This window comes from Mesoplodon mirus (assembly GCF_964341445.2).
Source record: "Mesoplodon mirus genome assembly, chromosome: 13".
NCBI lineage: Eukaryota > Metazoa > Chordata > Mammalia > Artiodactyla > Ziphiidae > Mesoplodon > Mesoplodon mirus.
The window spans coordinates 67,715,041-67,728,943 of NC_138989.1; positions in this window are offsets into that span (position 1 = coordinate 67,715,041).

A 13,903-nucleotide genomic window follows, 5' to 3' on the forward strand; every position below is an offset into this window, starting at 1 on the left:
CCATTGGTGAAAGTGGAGTGTTAAAGTCCCCTACTATGATTGTGTTACTGTAGATTTCCCCTTTTATGGCTGTTAGCATTTGCCTTATGTATTGAGGTGCTCATGTGTTGGGTGCATAAATATTTACAATTGTTATATCTTCTTCTTGGATTGATCCCTTGGTCATTATGTAGTGTCCTTCTCTTTCTCTTGTAATAGTCTTTATTTTAAAGTCTATTTTGTGTGGTATGAGTATTGCTACTCCAGCTTTCTTTTGATTTCCATTTGCATGGAATATCTTTTTCTATCCCCTCACTTTCCTTCTGTATGTGTCACTAGGTCTGAAATGGCTCTCTTGTAGACAGCATATATACGGGTCTTGTTTTTGTATCCATTCAACCAGTCTGTGTCTATTGGTTGGAGCATTTAATCCACTTACATTTAAGATAATTATTGATATGTACGTTCGTATTACCATTTTCTTAATTGTTTTGGGTTTGTTATTGTAGGTCTTTTCCTTCTCTTGTGTTTTCTGCCAGAGACGTTCCTTTAGCATTTGTTGTAAAGCTGGTTTGGTGGTGCTGAACTCTCTCAGCTTTTGTTTGTCTGTAAAGGTTTTAATTTCTCCATCAAATCTGAGTGAGATCCTTGCTGGGTAGAGTAATCTTGGTTGTATGTTTTTCCCTTTCATCACTTTAAATACGTCCTGCCACTCCCTTCTGGCTTGTAGAATTTCTTCTGAAAGATTAGCTGTTAACCTTATGGGAGTTCCCTTTTATGTTATTGGTTGTTTTTCCCTTGCTGCTTTTAATATTTTTTCTTTGTATTTAATTTATGGTAGTTTGATTAATATGTGTCTTGGCATGTTTCTCCTTGGATTTATCCTGTATGGGACTCTCTGCACTTCCTGGACTTGATTGACTATTTCCTTTCCCACATTAGGAAAGTTTTCAACTATAATCTCTTCAAATATTTTCTCAGTGCCTTTCTTTTCCTCTTCTTCTTCTGGGACCCCTATAATTTGAATGTTCTTGCATTTAATGTTGTCCCAGAGGTCTCTGAGACTGTCCTCAATTCTTTTCATTCTTTTTTCTTTATTCTGCTCTGCAGTAGTTATTTCCACTGTTTTATCTTCCAGGTCACTTATCCGTTCTTCTGCCTCAGTTATTCTGCTATTGATCCCTTCTAGAGAATTTTTAATTTCATTTATTGTATTGTTCATCATTGTTTGTTTTCTGTTTAGTTCTTCTACATCCTTGTTAAACGTTTCCTATATTTCCTATTTTCAAGATTTTGGATCATCTTTACTATCATTACTCTGAATCCTTTTTCAGGTAGACTGCCTATTTCCTCTTCATGTAGGTCTGTTGTGTTTTTGCCTTGCTCCTTCATCTGCTGTGTGTTTCTCTGTCTTCTCATTTTGCTTAACTTACTGTGTTTGGGGTCTCCTTTTCACAGGCTGCAGGTTCGTAGTTCTCATTGTTTTTGGTGTCTTCCCCCAGTGGGTTAAGTGGGTTCAGTGGGTTGTGTAGGCTTCCTGGTGGAGGAGTCTTGTGCCTGTATTCTGGTGGATGAGGCTGGATCTTGTCTTTCTGGTGAGCAGGTCCACATCTGGTGGTGTGTTTTGGGGTTGCTGTGGCCTTATTATTGTTTTAGTCAGCCTCTCTGCTAATGGGCGAGGTTGTTTTCCTATCTTGCTAGTTGTTTGGCATAGGGTGTCCAGTACTGTAGCTTGCCGGTCATTGAGTGGAGCTGGGTCTTAGCATTGAGATGGAGATCTCTGGGAGAGTTTTTGCCATTTCATATTACATGGGGCCAGGAGGTCTCTGGTGGACAAATGTCCTGAACTTGGTTCTCCCACCTCAGAGGCACAGGGCCTGGCACCCATGTGGAGCACCAACACCTTGTCTGCCACGTGGCTCAGAAGAAAAGGGAGAAAGAAAAAGAAAGAAAGAAAGAGAAAGAGAGAAAGTGAAAGAAAGGAGGGAAGGAAGAAAGAATGGAAGGAAGGAAGGAGGGAAGAAAGAAAGAAAAGAAAAGAAAGTTATAATAAAATGTAAAAAAATTAAAAAGTAATAAAAAAGAAAGAGTGCAACCAAACCAAAAACCAAATCCACTAATGATAACAAGTGCTAAAAACTGTACTAAAAAGAAAACAACAGCAAAAAAACAAACAAAAACAAAAATGGACAGACAGTACCCTAGGACAAATAATAAAAGCAAAGCTCTATAGACAGAAATCACACAGAGAAGCATACACATTCACACTCACAAAAAGAGAAAAAGGAAATATATATATATATATTAAAATAAAAATGGAAGACAGCAACCAAATCAATAAACAAATCTACCAATGATAATAACCTTTAAATACTAAACTAAGATAAACATAAAACCAGAAACAAATTACATGCAGAAGCTAACCCCAAGTCTACAGTTGCTTCCAAAAATCTAATGCCTCAATTTGGGGATGATTTGTTGTTTATTCAGGTATTCCACAGATGCAGCATACATCAGGTTGATTGTGGAGATTTAACCTGCTGCTCTCAAATTTCTCTTGGGAGAGATTTCCCTTCCTCTTCTTTGTTCACACAGCTCCTGGGGTTCAGCTTTGGATTTGGCTCCGCCTCTGCGTGTAGGTTGCCTGAGGGCACCTGTTCTTCACTCAGACAGGAAGGGGTTAAAGCAGCAGCTGATTAAGGGGCTGTGGCTCACTCAGGTGGGGGGGGCGGGTGAGGGAAGGGTACGTAATGTGGGTGGAGCCTGCGGCGGCAGAGGCCAACCTGACCTTACAACAGCCTGAGGCGTGCTGTGCAGCTACTTTTTTGAAGAGCTTCTTTTATGGTGAAAATCCTCAAGAAATGTCTGTAGATACTTTATCATTTTCACTCCTTGGGTAATAGCAGTCAATTCCAAGACTATAAAATGTTATCAATAAGATGATGGGTCCAAAACTTATAACTCAATCTCTGGCCTCTTCTTTAAGTATGGACTCATTTAAGCAACTACCGCTTGGATGCCTGCTACATATCTCAAAAAAAGAAGTCTTAATTGTTCCTTCCCAGGTTGTTTCTATTGTGGTAAATGACTCTACCATTTACCCTGTTGCTCAAGCCCAAATCCTAAGAGTAATTTTTACTGGATGACCAACCATCTTGCTTTGACTGGGAGTTTTCCCAAGAAATGGGTCTTTTGGTTCTAAAACCAGGACAGTCTCAGGCAAACTTGGATGAATTGAATCCAAGGAATTACATAGGTGTTGAACAAATGAATGTTAGTTTCTTGGCAATCTGGTATTCTAGAGAATCACAGTATGATAGAGGTGGCCAATTTAAAGTAGTGGTGAACCACAAGCTATCTCCCTGTCCCTTCTTTAATTATACAGCCCAAATTGGAAATGTTGAAAAAACGGGAACCTCATGTTGAGAAACAGCAATCACTTATATTGTTCAATTCCTTCAAAATTACTTGACATTTTGTTCTCTTTATGCATAAGTTTCCAATTTAATAGAATACTGTCTCTTTGGAAGAGATTCCCCAGCATGTCCCTGTGTGTTGTTGGAGTTATAATTGGGTTAGGATTATTCCTTTTTCATGTGGTTAAGTAACAGCAATAACAGCCATAAGCAAACATTTCTTTTAAGTCAAATCTTTTGTTTTTTGGTGACAGAAATTCAATTCCCACTGGCTTAAACCAAAAAGGGAACTTATTGACTAAAAACTAATTTATTAAAAAATTCTGGGTGCCAGGTTCTTTTTTTAGACACTGAGAATAAAAGAATGAATAAGAATAGCTTACAATCCATTGGGAGAATCAATATGAATCATAACAAATGTATAGGTAGTACAGTATTAGGAAACAAAAATCAAGATAACATAATAGTGGGCTTCCCTGGTGGCACAGTGGTTGAGAATCTGCCTGCCGATGCAGGGGACACGGGTTCATGCCCTGGTCCAGGAAGATCCCACATGCCGCGGAGCGGCTGGGCCCATGAGCCATGGCTGCTGAGCCTGCACATCCGGAGCCTGTGCTCTGCAGAGGGAGAGGCCACAGCAGTGAGAGGCCAGCATACCACAAAAAAAAAAAAAGATAATAGTGATGGAATAAAGTAAGTACAATTCTCCCTCAGTATCTGTAGGGGCGGGTATTGGTTCCAGAAGCGCCCCATGATACCAAAATCCATGATACTCAAGTCCCATATATACAATGGCTTAGTACAATGAATACGGTCCACCCTCTGTATCTGTGAAATTTCCATCCTCAGTTGATTGAATCCATAGATGTGAAACCTGCGGATACAGAGGACCACTGTAGTATGAAGAGGTGGAAGAGGTTAAAGGAAGCTGCTATCTTAGGTAACATCAAAAAGCCTCTCTAAGGAAGTAACAGTTGAGCAGTGGCCTTAAGAAATGAAGGAGTGAACCACGCAAAGGTTTCAGGAAGGAACATTCCACTCAGAGGAAAGAATGTGAGCAAAGACCTGCTAGGGGAAGAGCAGGGTGGTCAAAGGGATTTGGGGGAATGAAGTAGTGGATGAGGCCAGGGAGATGATGGAGGTAAAATCACTGCAGGCCTTAAGCTGTAGAAAGAGCTTTGGATGTATTTTATGTATGATGAGAAGCCAGTGGAGGGCTTTGACATCTCTGGCTGCTATGTGGAGAATAGACATTAGGGAGGTGAGAGTGGAAGGAAAGCCTGTTGGAAAGCTCTTTCATGAACCCAGAAGACAGGTGATACTGCCATAGACTAGGATGGCAGAGGTGAAGACAAGTGGTCAGAGTCCACTTCTGACCACAGGTAGATCCAAAAAGATCTGATGATGAATTAGTTGGGGGTTAAATAGAGAGAAGGGAATCAAATACGACTGCATAGTTTTGGCCTGAGCATCTTGGAATGAATGGATTTGCCATTGGCCTTGCAGGACACGAGGCAGTGGTGGAAGTGGCATATCTGAGCAGGGGAAGAGTTTAATTTTAAACGAGTTGGAGATTCTTATTAGATGTGCCAATGGAAATATTCAGCAGGCAGTTGGGGAAGCAGATCTGGAATCCCAGGGAAACACTGGGACCAGAGACATACATTGGGAGATGTTAGGGAGGAGATGGTATTTAAGGCCATGAGGTCAGGTGAGATAACCTAGAAAGTTGAAAATAGGGATGATGTCTGAAAATGGAAACATGGGGCACCAATGAGGTGATATGTGCAAGGCATTTATGACAAATATTATCTGGCAAGTATTAATGATACATCTTATTTAAGTGTTTATTAAAGTAAACAAATAGGAATCCCAATACTTAGAGACTGGGCAGTGGAGGCCAAGAGTAGCCAGCAAGGTAGAGGGAACACTCGGAGAGTGTGGCATCATGAAAGCTGAAGCGGGAAAGAGACTCAAGCAAGAGGTTGTGGCTGGCTTTTGTGAAAAGCTGCTGAGAAGCCAAGTCACACGAGGCCAAAAGGTGAAAAGGCTTCTGATGCAATGAAGCTGGATAGTCTAAGGGAGTGGGGAATGGAGGCTTCAGGCTGAAGAAAAGAGCAGAACCACGTATTGAGGGCTATGAGATGATAGCTGGGGACAAGGGGAGGACACCTTCCTGAGCCCTTGGAAGGCTACACCTCAGAGGTGGGGCTGGCCACCAGTGTGGGTGTCTGGATGAGCCATAACCTGAGGACAGATGCCTTGAGAGCCTAAGCAAGGGACCGCCCCCATGAAGAAAGTCAAGCCACAAGCAAGGCTGATCACTATCCAATGGAAAGCAGTGGCTTTGACAGCAAGCTAGGCTAATGAGATTCTGCTTTAGACAGAACAGTACTGTTGGACAGATGGTCAAACCTGGTGCCAACGGTACATCGTGGGGCTGCAGCAACAATAGCCGTCACTGCAACTGTGGGCTGAAAGACCGCTTTTGGAGAATTGTGGGAATAATGCTGGGGATTCTTGTTTGATATCAGGCAGGCTGAAGGTTGAGCAGATTTAATTTGATTTTATCAAATGGAGGCATGGGCACTGCTGATGCCTTAAATATATGGTGGAGCAATTTGCCCCTGGTTCACTGACATCCCTGCCCTGTGATTGTGTCCTGTTGTGAGAGCGCCAACTTTGCTTCCATCTCTCTGGGAATGAGCAATACAGTTAATGCTGTTCATGTTGTGGAGACCTTGGTTTCAGGGGCTGCTTTTCCTTTAAGATGACTGAGAAGGATCGGGGGTGAGCATGTAATTGGCAGAGCTCTTGGTTACAGGGGTGCATGATGCAGATCTACCTTTATCAATTCTCTTTTTCTGACAAAGAACCTTTCTATAACATCGTGGAAGTAATGTTTGCAAGCTGTATCCTATGGTCTGTTTGCCCTGGTACTGGGGAAGGCCTCATGCACAACTGAATGTTTCAGTTCCCCAGGAAACTACCCATCACTAGGGGTAACCGTGTATCAAAGGATTGTATAGTTACGTTACCAGGATTTAATCATAAAATTCCCCTAAAATCTGGCAGCATAGAATTTTTGGCCTTCAAATTGCTGGGAATGGCAGAGAAACTTTTGACATCACCATAGTAATTTGGCTGAGGAACACCAATGCAGTTATAAAATATGGTGTGGAAATAATCATATTTTAAGCTTTTGGTTAATTTATACTATGTTTATATATGTGTGTGTGATTTAGACGCACATATATACTATCAGCGTAATTACTTTATATTAGTTCTAGGTGTTCTGGTGCTTGCTTTTTATTTTGGTACCCCCCCACCCACATGGGGAAGTTCTTAACAGCAGCCTTGATCACATCTGTTGGCAACCAGCCTGCCAGGTGGAAGTACTGATGGTGGCTGTGTTAGAATGGACACAGAGCTGGATCTGAGATGTGGCCTCAAACCAGTGGCTGAGCTGCAGCTGCACTGGATGGACATCTGGTACCTGAAGCAGGGGACTGTCTAGATCAGAGTAAGTCAGCAGGTGCACATCTGTCTGGCAAGGACACATCAGGGGCAAATGGAGGTCTAGAGAAATCCATAGGAGCCGAGCCCAGAGCTGCAAACAAGCTCAGCATGGTCTGCTGAGGTTAAAGGCCAGAGATCAACACAGGTAACTAAGGTAGCAGAGTTAAGAATTCAGGCAAAGAGATCAAGCATTTGTTCAGAGTACCAGAGGCAGGCAAGGTCTTCTTCTTGAACCATTTAACCTCAACCAGGGGGTCTTCCTATCTTCCTTATTAGTGCAGGGGACAGTCTACCCATGTGTCCAACAAGGTGGAGAGTCATTCATTTATTCAACTGATGTCTGAGATTCAACACTTGACACAGTAGACATTGGCCTAGTTCTCACAAAGCTTACAGCCTGCTCAGTAAGGGTGACTCTATTTTAACATTGAGTAGTAATTTTCTCTGTAAGAGAAAATTCCAGGTGGGAAAGGGAAGTGAGAGTGAGAAGAAAGAAGGCTGCTGTAGTTTGGGCCATAGATGTCCCTCAAACATGGCTTTAAGTTGAGTTGCTGGGTGGTTCAATAGTTGTCCTGTCCCTGGAGTCCCTGAATACTCCTAGCTGAGGTCACTTTAGCCAGTAAGTCAGTCCCACCCCAGTCCCGTCTGCGAATGACTGAGGTTGAAGGGGCCAGGAAGTGTCTTGGCCCTGCCTTGCCACTCATGCTGTGCTAGTGACATTGTTGTTCCATGGGAACGGGGCTCCGGCCTCTCTCCTCTGTGACAGCCTCCCATCTTTCCCTAGTTCTTTAGGACCAGGGTCATAACTTATTCCCAGCAAAGGCTTCCCTGCCTTAGGTGTCTGTTCCCCCAGGATAGCACCTCCTGCCTCTGAATCAGACTCTAGGAACAGGTCACCAGTATCTGCTGTTGACTCTTCCTCATGCTACCCTCAGACCTGCCTGCAGCTTGGCCCTCTGGGTGCATGTCCTCTCCTTCCTTTCCTGCTTGGGTGGACACTTCCATCATGGGCTTTGTAGAGTCATTCTGCAAATCCGTTATTCCGGCTGCTTTTTTCTGATGGATTTCCAGGCCTTGGAGTAAATCTGTCCTTTTTGTTCATGTATCTCAAATTTTCATCTTTAGCACAAAATCTACTTTTTGTCAGTCTTTAACCAGATCTAAACATTTCTTTGAAGGTACCCTCTTCTGGTAGGGACTGTCTACTTCCCTGGGCCCTAGTTCTGGAAGTGACACTTTGACCTCAAATCATTTATGAAAGAATTGCACATGGATGAGGAGATTTCCAGCTTGTTATGTTCAATTGTACAGTTCCTCAGGCGAGGACTTAGCTCTTCTACTTTGAACAGGATGACTAGCATTTGTTTATTTTGTTTCATTTTAAGCATCTCTAGAGGCAATAAGCTTTAGAAAATGCACCACAACAGCAAGGTCTTCTGAAATAAAAGAATTAGTGTTTTCCCCAACCAAATATGATTCTTAATAATGTAATTTTTACATTTTAGCTTTTCTAGTTTGAAAATGTGTACATACTGGAAAAACAAGGCAAAAACCCTAGAAGCTGTATGAGAAGGATGGAGGCTCTTTGTTTCCATGTGATTTTTTTTTTTTTTTTTTTTTTGCCTTGGACTTAAATGCTAAATTTCTCAAACTTTACTTGATGAGGACATTGATTGCTTTCCACATCCATATTGATGATCATCATCACTACCATAAATAAATACTCAGTACTTGTTTATTAGAATAGATCTTCTTAGCACATCTGTACATTAAGGATAATAAATGGGTTCTTGTCTAGAAAATAATCTATTTTTTTAGCTGCCAGATTTTGAAATAATATTTAGTATTAAGGAGAAATTACTGCAGTGTCCCTCAATGATATATATTTGAAATCAAATCAGGACTTTCAAATATTAAAAGTAAACATAACAGCATGAACTATCCCTTTGGGGACATGCTTTGTACACACACACACACACACATATATATATATTTAATGTTATAAAAACAACTTTACAAATAATATGTGTGCTTGAATAGGCTTGTCAGACTGCTGATGGGTAGAAAGCCATGATCTAGAGGGCCAAGCCGGGGGGAAACCGAGGAGCTATATCAGGGCAATAGTCCACAGGAAATAAGGACTCATTGACCAAAGATAGATGCGAAGGTCTGAACTGAAGGTTGTTTTCTAGAAGTAATCTGAGAAATATTTATCTAGTTCAGGACCCTGACTGGAGGAAACTGGGACCCAGTTGGGGGGATGAGATTTATATATGTAGTGGTACGTATCATCTATCATTGTAAATAACAATGTAAGATAATAGACCATTAAATGAGTGGTGGTCAGTTCAGCTAAACAAGTATGTGTTGAGACCTACTTGGTGTCACGTAGTATGCTAAGAGTTAAGGATACAAAGGTAAATGGCACAAGTATCTGCACTGCTATACAGAAGAGACTATTTGAAGAAACAAGGTATTATGGCAGCTGAAAGTGTTGGCTCCAGAGCAGAGCTGCCTCTGTTCAGCTTCTGTTTCTAGTACTTACTAGGTCATGAATCAGAGTAAGTTACTTCATATCTCTGTACCTCAGTTTTCCCACTGGAGTCATACTGTTACCTCCCTCATAGAAGTGTCATTTAAGGAATTATATATAAATCATTTGGAACGGTGCCCAACACTTTGTGAGCAATTTGAGTTCTATATAATTATTACTGTATGATTTTAGAGTAGTGGGAACTAAAGTGGATTTTGTGTTGAGCTTGTATGAAACAATATTGGGGTATAGGAAGAAAATGTCAACTTCTACTTAGATTTTAACTCAGAATAAGAAATTGAGTTTCATGGATGTTAGCACAGAGGTTGAGACTGGGGTCCTCATTCAACAGGGTGGCAGATGTGTGTCACAAGAGTGTAAGGGAGAAACTCAGAGGGATGGAGGGATGTCCTTACTCATTTTCTTGCTTTTAGTATATTGAAATGTATTACATTTGACATACACTTGGAAAAATGTATTAAGATATTATTTAGTTTTTGAGTCTTTTTTTCGGTAAATTTATATTTTGATATTCAAACTGAAAGAAAATTTACAGGAACGGCACAAGGACTTCCTGTATACCCTTTACCCAGATTCACGAATTGTTTACATTTTTCTCAATTTGCTTTAATGTTCTGTGTGTGTGTGTGTGTGTGTGTGTTTGTGTTCTGTGTGTGCATTTTTTTCTGACCCATTTGAAAAAAGTTGGAGACGTGTCCTATTATCCCTAAACATGTTACTATGTATCATGGAAGAGCAAGGAAATTCTCTTAGATAACCACATTACAATGATCAAAATTGTGAACACTGAACATTGATGTAATTGCTAATCATTGCTCCAGGATCCAATCCAGGATCATACATTACATTTAATTGCCATGTCTCTTTGTTTTCCTGTAATCTGAAACAGTTTCTCAGGTTTACTTGGTTTTTCTTGACCTTAACATTTTTCATGAGTACAGGCCAGTTACTTAGTAGAATGTACCTCAATTTGGATTTGTCTGCTTCCTCCTGATTAGGTTCAGGTATGCATTTTGGGCAGGAGTACCATGGAAATGATAATATGACCATTTCTGTACACCCTATCCAGAGGCATTTGATGTTGGTTTGTCCTATTACTGGTGATGTTAAATTTGACCCTTGGTTAAGATGGTGTCTGTCTCGTTTATCCACTATAGAGTTACTATTTGCCCTTTGTATCTAAGTAGTAATTTTTGGAGAGATACTTTGAGACTAAGTAAACACCCTGGTCCTGAAAATTTTACCAACTTGTTTTAGCATTGATTGATGATTTTCTAACTGAATAATTCCTCTTATGCTTATTAATTGACATTCTATAAGAAAAAATTACTTCTCTTATTACAACAATATGAACTCATGGGTTTCTATTTTTTGGATTATAGCCAATTAGTATCATTTTGAAGCTCAAATCGTCCCCTATTTGGCCAGTATGAGGCCCTTAAAACTGGCTCTTATATCTTTTTTTATATATCCCCATTATTTTTTGAGCACTTTCTTTCTTGTACAGTAAGGTATTCCAGGCTCATCTTACACCTGCCTTGCCCCGGCCCTGGAACTGGCCTTTTCTCCAAGGAGTACTGGTTGCTTTTATTACAAAATGATAACAGACTAGGAAAAATTCTCTGCCCAAGGGAGATGTCAGGTAATTATGCCTATATTTCTAGGATCTTGGTAAAAGTATATGTTCCTTAAGAGTTTTTGGATATAGAAATGCTATCATTCAGGTTTGAGGTTCAAATTTATATATCCTATGTGATCTAGGAAATCTCAAATGTATGTTTTAACAAAGATATTAATATTAAAAAGTCTTTTGCTGGAAAGCCGCCTGAGTAACTGGCAGAGAAAGTATAAATCCTCTTTGAAGGGAGGAAACCTCAATCTAGGCTTCATAATAGTCCCACAGACAAATCCTCACTGAATATGACCTCACAATTCAGAATTAGAAGGCACATAAGGAAATGGCCTTTCATGAGTTACAGTCAGTAAAAGCAACAGTTAGATGTGACTCTGCTTCATCCCCTCCCCCAATAAAATACTTCATTTATCAGAGACTATTAAACTTGCTGAAAGTTCATAGACATAAAATAGGGCATCAAAAACATGAAGGACAGGATGCTACATTGTTGAAAAAAAATGATTTAGAAAAGAACCAGATTAGATTTTAGAAATGAAAAAAATTATCATTGAAATTTATCTGTTTTTAAATTCATCCATTGACTTAAAATACAGATAAGAGGGATTGGTGAACTGAAAGATATACCTGAAGAGTTTACATATTATATCTCATAGGAAGGTAAGAAGATAACAGTATGAAAGATTAAGAGGCATGGATAAAAGAAGGTCTAACATTTATTAATAAGAGCTCCAAAAGGAGAGAATGAGGGGGAGGCAGTATGCCAGTGATGTTCCAGAATTAATGAAAGACATTAATCTGAACATACCACAGGGAAAGTGCAGAATGTCAAAAACAATGAAGATCTTAGAACCAACCAGAGAAGGGAGATGTTGGTTAATTAGAGTATGTAGCTGTAACAGCTAACATGTCCTTTGAAAATTAAATACCCAGAAAACAAAAGGCACACTTCTATAATTTTGTTCAGCAAACTTTAAAGTCATATATGCTACTTGGTATGTTACAAAATTTTACCAACCTGAAGCACACACATGGGGAACTCCATTTGAAACTACTTACTGAATTAAAAAGGCAAAAAGCCACATGCCAGTGGGGAAATACTCATTCTTTTTGTTATGGCAAGAATGTCTGATTGAATTTTTTAAAAATCACAAACTAAACTCACTTATCACTGAATACTTGGATGGTACATTAGAAAACATTGCTGATGATTTGAAGAGACAAAATTTTAAATATAGACTATGGGAGGTTTGCTGTATAGTTGAAGAGAAGTGCATATGCTTTCAGCAAGTTTGTGTTCATGGTATTTGCTAAATTAGGTTTAAATATTGAAATAAATGAAGGACTAATCTGTGATTCAAAAAAGAAAGGTTATGCTAGAGGAGACATATTCTCCACATTAAGAATATGTTTAATGTTAAGTAGTATTTTATCAGAAAACCAAGTGTGTCCACTGATAGAATACCTGCTTTGAGTGGAATAAAAATGGGTTAAGTTCTATGTCCAGAGGATCCCCACATGTGAAATCTATTAACTTCACAACTTATAGGCAGAACATTTCAGTAAAACGATTGAGGCCTGAGGTGCACAAAGTTGTAGGATGTCATCAATATAGTTAGTTTTAAATAGCAAGTCCTTTAAAACTTTTGTAATACTATGTTAATATGTGTGCTTACCATGAAAATCTTTTGTATCACACAGTGATTCATAAACTACCTTATGGCAAAGTACTTAGGCTTACTCCACTGATAAACACTATGTATGTGTTTGGACATGTTCTAGATCAGTTGGCACTTTCTGTGGTGACAAATGCTGTTTTCATAGTATTGAATGGTGTGTTACTAAGCAGATAAAATTAAAGTGAAAAACTTTACTGTGGGTAAGGTGATTTTTTTTTTAACAATGAATAAGAAAGTAACCCCCAAAAGATATACAAAGACCAAAAAGATCATCACCACTAACATCACCAATTCGTGGATGAAGGAGTTTTTTTTAAAAAAAGCTGTTTCAAAGTGTTTATTGTTATGACTTTTTCCTATAAATTATGTCATAATTAAACATATCTAGATTCCTAAGCATAGAAACAATTTTCTAATACACGACCCAGTTGAGTGTTTCAGGGTATCTTGAATACATTTATCTAAATACAGAAAAAAAGTAGAACTTAACAATTGGGTTGTAAGAGCAACTGATTGACATTGGAAGAAATAGAAATCTATTAACTAAATAGTTGGTTGGTAGCATGGGGGCGGGAGGAAAAGAAGAATATTTACTAAATGTAGCCAATGATATATTTCTTCCAACTAAACTTATATAATCTTGAGGTTAGGTCACTTTCAGCTATGGAGCCATTGAATTGGGCATTGAAATAAACTGAACTTAGACCCAGACTTTTTAGTCACTGTATTACAAAGTATTTAACTGAGATCTTAAAAATATAACAAAGCCTATTCAATCATGTTGCTTTCTCTTTGGAGTAAAATGGCTTGATTCTTTATAATATTCATTTTAAATATTGTAATTCTTTCAATTTATTTTTGAATGTTTTCTAAGTAAATGTATTAAAACAACTATATGTATACGTGATTTAGAATTGTTAAAACATTTTTTGACTGACATGGGTTCAGCTTCAAGTCAGAGACCAGGTGACTAGAGCAGGGAGAAATTGGCTGAGATGCGGTTGCCAGTGAAGACTTCAGAGGGTTGTGACAGTACAAAAGGGAGCAAGGGTTAGAAGGCAGAGTCTTCCCATCAGGGTTAAAATAACTGCAAACAGATCAGTTTTCCCAGAGCAAAGGGGGT